Genomic DNA, 8421 nt, shown 5'->3' with positions numbered 1-8421 from the left:
AATAGTTTCTGAGTTTTATAGCTTTTCTCTTGGTTTGTCATCACATACTCATCTTGTTTTCTACTTGAATGTTCAACCCTGGTTGGCTATGGTGTGGGTCCTTGGAGTCATTCCGAATTGCGGTTGGGTCTACCAGTTTCCCGGTGCCCACTACCAAGTATGTGTTTGTTTGTCGAATTAGGCTAGGGATATTAGTTAACATCCTTCATCCGTGAACTAGACGAAATACTATCCCTGTAATGTATTTTTAAAAGGTTTCTCTGGCCTAAGGCTGAGGGTTTTTTATAATAACTCAAAGGGATTGGGCCATCAAAGGTTCGATACCTGCTCGAGTAGGATGAGGAATGAGGACAGACTACAGGGACTGTGAAAGTAGGAGAAGTGTTGTGGTGTAGAAAACTGTCGCAACACCACCAAAGTGGAGTCTGATGTCAGAAGAAGAAGAGTCGTTGACCTGAAGAGAATCAAGGGCGAGGGGCATATTTTCTTGGTCTGGACTGCACTGTGACTGGTTGGCTGGGTGGTTAGTGTATACGAGAGCCCTGAGCACTACAAAAATGGTGGGAATATATGCAATCTTGTTCTTTTCTAGTAACCATGTTAACCCCATTAATTCACAATCTTTGTTGTATATTTTGCTGGTTCTCTGAGAGTAATGCCCATTCTTGCCTGGAATGCCATTGATCTTCTGGAGTGCCCTGAGGCAGTTAGTGCATCCATGGTGAGACGGGCTAGTGCAGTTGCTCTCCAGGGCTCGAACTGTAGAGAGGGGCATGGCTGCATTGTGCCCATGGGTGGAGACATTGAATGCATTCGGACAGCTAAGCGAGCTAACATGGTGGAGCCTTACGCCGCAGAAATAGAGTATTGGATCACAAGAAGCATTGGGGCTGGGGATATTGATGCCCCGGGTCTTCATAGAGCTCTGCAAACTGTTCACACATGCCTGCGAATCGTCGAGACGGAGAGACTGCAAGTCGGACGACGAGACGGGCGGTGATGTCGCTTGGAGCGCAGTTCAGGCGTGGGCAGCATACAACCAGGCAGCCAAAATAGGGCAGCAGCAGCTCCTGTCAAGAAGCCCCTTTCCATCACCGCAGGCCTCCTTCGCACCCACGAAGAGCTCGTCCGAGAGGTCGAGGTGGCACGTCTCCTTCCCCTGCTAAACATGGAACGCAGGTACAGTGTTCGAATCCTTGTTTTTAGACTTTTGGTTTTGGTTATGAAATTGCAGTCTTGTTGCCAAGAATGTGCTTTTGTTAAGTTATGCTTCTGTTTTTCTTATATACGAGATCTCCTTCCTATTTATTGAGCATATGTGCTCTCAAAAGAGGGTATCTGAAGCGTTATACATGTTTTCAATAGGATTCCACTACTTAGTATATTTCTTAAGCTAAGTGATTTAATGAAATGGTTTTCTCCTATCTAATTAAATCTTATTTATTATCTCCTCGGAATTTTTAGGTTTCCTTTCTAGCGAAGATTTATTTTACTCTCATCTATCAAGTATGACTTCCCAAATTTGGAAAGAATATCTTTACTCTAGTGGTCTTTAAGCCCTGCCAAGTTATCTGCTGAAGACAATTGCAATTCCAACAACTGATGAATATGTGCACCAGATTTACTTTTTGAGTCTAATTGAAGGTGGCCTATATGTTCTAAAATGAAGCTCTGTTGCATATATTTTGTCCTGTTCAACCTGCAAACTAAATTTGTGACCAAAAATTTATGTTACGCCCGTGATTCCTTTGTGTAGATATCAAGGGGCTGGCACGGATTCTATGCCGATGAGTAATGGAAAAAATACACACGTGAAACTATGCAAGAAGGAAGAAAACCTCAAGAATGGAAGGATTTTAAATGGGATCCATCCCAATACCCTTTTGGAAGGAAAGGCAATAAGGACGAAAGGAGGGTCATCGACAAGCAGCAACAGGAACTACCAAAAAGCTCTCTAATACATAAACTCCATTTCAGAACCGTTCCGTGAGAAGAGTGAAGATAGAAAGACTAGCCAAGAAAACCAGCCCTCAAGGCATTGCCTTGCAGAACGAGGAGATCTTCTCCTACAATGGGGCCAAAACAAGAGGGCTCGTTGTTATAGAGCAGAATACAAAAGCATGGTTGAAGAATCTTCTATTCAGGCTAAGAAAATTATTCGGATAAGATAGACATAATGGAAGGCATGACCAATAGACATTCAAAATGATTTTATTTATTTATTTTTAAATAATTTTTTATATTGTCTCTAGAGAGACAATAGTTTGAATTATGGAATTGTCTTTAAAAAGACAAAAATGTAATTGTCTCTAAAGAGACACAAATGAAGTTGTCTCTAGAGATACAAATGAAATTGTCTCTAGAGAGACAAATCAAATTGTCTCTTAATAGACAATAATTCTTGTCTTTATAGAGACAATAGTAATATGTGTTATGTATTGTCTTTATAGAGACAAATTTTTGAGACATTATATTTTGAGACACCCGCTTAGAGACAATATTTAAGACAATACACAAGTTTCTTTTTGTCTTAAGTTAAGACAATTGACTCAAATATTGTCTTAAATATTGTCTTAAAACCCCCCTACATGTAGTAGTGAAACCTTCATAATATTATTGTGGGATTTTATTTAACGAAGTGCACGTATGTGACCATGAGAATAATGTTACCATTATAATACCCCCCTACATGAAACCTTCATAATATTATTGTGGGATTTTATTTAACGAAGTGCACGTATGTGACCATGAGAATAATGTTACCATTATAATACCCCCCTACATGTAGTAGTGAAACCTTCATAATATTATTGTGGGATTTTATTTAACGAAGTGCACGTATGTGACCATGAGAATAATGTTACCATTATAATACTTTATATGCAACCTAGAAATTGTAATTATCTCATTATTTTGAAGTAGGCAAAAGTACACTAAAGTAATTTGAATATTTTTTACAATTCTATTGTTGTCAAATCTTGTTAAAACGAGATTTTTTTTTTTGTTTTACATGTTGCTTTGAATAATAGAACTGCATAAACATTGTTGTGAATACAAAATCGTTAATTAGATCACACGCATGGTAAGGAGTCAACCACTATTGTAGTGAGACTCATGTTGATAACCTTATTGTAATATCATACGTAATGATCATTCCAATTATGAAACAGGACACATTTCATATTTTTTATTAACATAAAAATATTATACAAAGAAGTAATTTAAAAATTCAATTATTTTATGGTTTTTTATTATAAAAATAATATAGAAATATTTATTAATTTTTCTAAAATTTTAATACCTTTTATATATAACACATCCCAAATTAATTTGTTGTTTGACAAAATGTTATAATGCATCGGGTAATGTTTACATTTTAAATATTTTGCTAGAGGTGCAAAATGCAAGAGGACTTCTGACATAAATCCACGAAGACTTCTTAACATCTACGAAGACTAGTCTGGATTAATTAATTATCCCCAGGTACACGAAGGAAAGCTTCACACTTTAATTGTATCCTAAGTTTTGTCAACATTATTTTACTGGAGTAATCTTCTACATGAAATCATTTGGAAAATGCAAGAAGACTTCTGACATAAATCCACGAAGACTTCTAACATCTACGAAGACTAGCCTGGATTAATTATCCCCAGGTACACGAAGGAAAGCTTCACACTTTAATTGTTTCCTAAGTTTTGTCAACATTATTTTACTGGAGTAATCTTCTACATGAAATCATTTGGAAAGAAACATGTGCTCAGTTGTACAGTTTCTGATAGCCAAGGTTGGTTGAATATACTCTGAATGGCGGCAACAATTTAGATTACTATGTCATCTCTGTAATTCTCGACAACTCTGTAATTCTCGGTTTCAATGCGCCGATCTCCATAACTCCCTCTGACGGTAGCTTTAGCTGCAAAGCACTGATTTGCAATGTCGACGAGTGCCGAGATGTCTACCTAAATCCCAATGCTAACACTAAAACTCACCCTTGCGCTTCTACTGCTAACTACAGCATTATATTCTGCCACTGATGAGAACACAAAATCCATCCTTGCTTACCATACTGAATTCATTACATAAAATCCATCGCTACCTTTGATAAATAAACTTAATTCTATTAAGTATGATATCTACCTTAAGAATATTACAATGTTGATTGTAGTATCTTATGTATAACAAGGATTGTAGGCAATGGCAGTCCCTGCCGGTTTGAAACCACATTTTACATTTGCGATAATGCATATCTAGGATACCTATTTGCTCTTCTTCATAAACTCATGATAAGATAATCCACTGGGGACACGCTCACCAACATGTATATCACTATCAGTGCCCTCTTTCTATTGTTCAAAACATGTATATCACTATCAGTGCCCTCTTTCTCTTTCTAATGCTTGAACAATAGAGGTCTCACAGGTCCATCATTTCCACCCGCAAAGAATGCAAAAAATAGGTCTCTCCAGAGAAGATTGAACACCAACCAAGCCAGTCATTTCACCAGTATTTAAATTCATCTCTGGAAGTGTTACATCTTTTGTCGGATTGAATCCTTCTGAAGCATTAGCATTACACAGAACACGAATTGAATTGTTGTACAATAATGGATTTGCGCTAGATGCAATCCGTGCCTGCATATGCCCCAAGCAAAAGCATGCAATGCAATCAGAATTTTACAGACTACCGCTAGTAATGCCTGCATGTCAGGTATCATCGCATGATCTGTCCACTGGGAATCAAATTCCTCTGTGATAGTTGTTGCAAGTCATGGACTTTGAACAACATTTACTTTATTGGAATGTTCTGTAGTCATATTTCTTCCAGCGATAGAACGTACAGCAGAACTATCTCTAAGAAGTGTCTTCATTGAAATAATTCAAAACAATTGCTTGCACTACAAGGTCAAACTGAAAATTCTTGAACCAAGGAAAAAAAAAAACAAAAAACCAAAAAACAAGGTAACACTCAATTGAGTCTTGTGCTCTATGAAAGATGCAATTTTTTGGAAGTTCTTGTTATACAAGAAGAAAGTGTCCAAAAATATCTTCTTTTCCTCTGGTGTCCATGGATTTATTGTCTTCCATTCCTGTTCAAAGGCAATTGGATCTTCAATTAGAGCATTATTAGAGATAAATCTTTGGATGCTTCTCTCCTTCTCATCCAAAATCTGACATGGCATTTTAAGGTGTGTTCTCTGATAGCCACTCAAGGGCTCTGCCATAAGTTTTTGCATTGTCTGCACCTCATCTGATGCAGCATCCAACTTTGCATTACCTGCTTGAAATAATGAAAAAAAGTAGATTAGAATGCCACATTCCAATCTCAGTCCACCATTAATTAGATAAAATAACATAAAATAATTATATTAGTGTCCACAAATGATCACAAGGGTAGGTCAATGGGACTGAAAGTACAATCCAGTAGCAACATATAGGACTAATATTCGAACTATTTATAATGAAAACAAATTCATTTCCACACCTTTTCTCCTCCCAAATTTGTTGAGATCTCACTTACTTTTCCCACGTTTACCCGTTGTTGTGGCTGAACATGTTTCATAGTAACAAGCATGCAAGTGCATTGATTAGCCCTAAGCATTGATTCACATAATATCATAATTAATAATCAATGAAATATGATGACATATGTAATAATGGAAGCAGTGCATCAAATGTTATCCTCACACAAGCAATAATCATCCTGGTCTAATGATACATATTCCAACCATCAGTGATTAAGAACTTAGCATTAGCGGGATTAACTACTACTTACTAAAAATGAATAAAGAGCGTAATTACATATATAAGGAATTACAGCCATGTCTTTCTGTGAAAAAAATGAGTCTGAACCGCTTTTCCATCCTTTTTTCCTCTAACATGATGAGAACATCTATAAATGAGAACCATGACGGAGCCGGAAAAGAAAATCCAAGATCTTCAAAACATATTTTGGTAATAGATGAATACGAAATATGCTAGTAGTTTTCTCAACCTTTCATTTAGGACCTCAACATCCTGTTGCTCCTGGTTGGCTCTACGAATCCCCCGCTCTACACCAATGTGGCGACTTTGGATGAGGTTCTAGTTGAATCATGGAAAGTTTAGTCACAATACTTACTAACTAAAAATAACCTTATGATCTCATTCTTCGAGTAAATTAAAAATAAAAACTTTAATTAAAAAAAAATGTAATTAAGGAATAAGTAAAGCTAAATTAAACCAAAACGAAACCAAGTGGGTCTTGCATGCAGTAGCCAAGTGGCTGCCCCTTCTGGATCTTCGACCTTCTACTCCAAAAAAAAATTTGAAATTCTCACTGCAAAAAAATGGTTGGCTTAGTGGGTGTAGAGCTCTTATATACAAACAGGAAGCCAGAGAAGAAAGAAAAATGGAGCGCACTCTTCCCTACCTGCATAAAGCCCTCACTCGTCGGTATGGGCACAGGCTTAAACCTGCTTATCAAAATCTTCGTATGGTAGAAAGCTCGGAAATTTTGAATATGGAAGGCCATTACACTGAGTTAGAAGGCCAATAGATAAACCATCTAAGCTAAAAATAAACAGGTATTGAAAAGACTACATGATCTAAAACACAATTTTCAGAAACATTAAGGCATCTGATTCATGTTTTTTCATTAGTATATTGTTTTAAATTTGATTATAAAATAAGTAGCATATGAGTTATTAATTGCTAAATTAACAAAACTGTACAGGAGATCATACGAGCGAAAACCCTAGACTAGCACAGAAAAAAGATGAGGGCTTTGACCGCTTTAAGAAAAAAAATATACATGCAGATTAATTCATCGCTGTCACGACTTGTATGCCAAAAAAAATACTGAAGAAAACTTTCATTGAACCGAAAAAGTCAAGGACTGCTTACAATCCTATAAGGCTTTTAAGTCGGGAATCCTAAGAGAAGACTCTAAGCTTAAGACATTGAACTGAAGTCCAAGCGAAGGAAGTATAGACTGGAGAACCTGGCATGGGTTGGCCATGAAGGCATCGACCTGTAACTCCACATTCTAGAGCAAATGAGGACGGACCAACCATTGGAAAATTTAGGTATCATGTCGTATTCAACCAAAGGCAGAAGCAATGAGATAAAAATCACATGGAATACCTCATTGAGAATTGATACATGGTTGCACTTCCTGGAGAACATTCCAGCCGCAGTGCTAAACTTTCCAACATGTAAAACTGCGAATGAGTGAGCTGATGCCCAAGGAAAAATGGAGAAATTACCATGGTAACTCTGCTTTCCACCAGAACCCTTCCATCTAAAACCTAGAAGTTATACCATTGGATCAAGTATCATGTAGAGTCCTCAGCTCAGATTTGTCAGGTTTTAACCACGACCTGCCTGCAATTCCATCTCCCCATGAGCGGAGATTGTCACGCACAACAATTGAAGAATATAAGGATGTTATGAGCCCCAGCCCCAAGGAGCTTTTCTCGGGCGTTGCTAGCTTTCGCTTCTCAATTCTTCTACCCTACACCGCTCTCAATTCTTCTACCCTACACCGCTCAAGTAATAGGGAGATAAAGTCGTTGTTCTCTTTTGTCACCTTCTTTAATGTGTGGATGATTATTCTGGCGTTTCATCCATGGAAACGCTTGCCACGTTATGGGCACATTGAATGAAATCTGGCTTTTAACTAAATTAATAATTAATTAATAGCATTTTTTTAATAATTACCATCTGTGCATGCATCGTGCCGCATGTGCGCCCTCTTGCATGTAAGACGTGTTCTTCACTTTCCTTACAACATGAGGCTTATGAGCATTCCACCTGTTCCATCTAGTCATCACTCGGTCTTGCCTCCCGGATGAAAGTTCTTCTTGCCCTCGAATGGAAATGCATTGATTTATCCACCAAGGGAGCTCTTCCCTTCACCCTCGGTAGGGATGACCTTCACAAATTTTATACTATCCAACTAGGGGTCCTTAACAACTAATCTTCACAAATTTTATACTATCCAACTAGGGGTCCTTAACAACTAATCTTCCTGGGGCCTCCCACCCGTCCAAACATTCATTCCTCTGTTCGCTCAACTGAGACTTGCAGTCACAGTTGTTTCTTCGGCCTTTGTTATCATATCCTTACTTATTGAACGGGCTATCCATCATGCTGGAACTGTAAAGTTTAGCCAACATACTCTTCAATTTAATATATTACTTCCATTTTGCAATGGATGAATTTTTACATCAAAGCATGGCTGAGATGTCCACGATCCTTCTTCTTTCTTCAGTTAGAGGCAAGGCATAATTTATGACGTTCTCAACAACGAGCTCTCTCTTTGAATACCAATGGGATCGTCCCTTAATCAGCAAGCTAGTTCGATTTCATGCGATTATATTTGGATATCATGTGATTATAGGAGATGGAATGACGACCACACCATAACCCAGGCTTGACAGCA

General features: G+C 37.7%; 1 pseudogene; it reads right to left on the bottom strand.

The window, feature by feature from the left end:
• Positions 1 to 355: 355 nt before the first annotated feature.
• On the bottom strand, positions 356 to 6510 carry LOC149204151 (putative GPI-anchored protein At4g28100; annotated as a pseudogene).
• Positions 6511 to 8421: the final 1911 nt, after the last annotated feature.

This window comes from Pinus tabuliformis, chromosome 1_2 (genome assembly GCF_031772625.1).
Source record: "Pinus tabuliformis cultivar Carrire ecotype Pingquan chromosome 1_2, CPIR1, whole genome shotgun sequence".
NCBI lineage: Eukaryota > Viridiplantae > Streptophyta > Pinopsida > Pinales > Pinaceae > Pinus > Pinus tabuliformis.
Note: the sequence above shows the minus strand (reverse complement) of the source record. Positions and strands in the feature narration are given on the sequence as shown.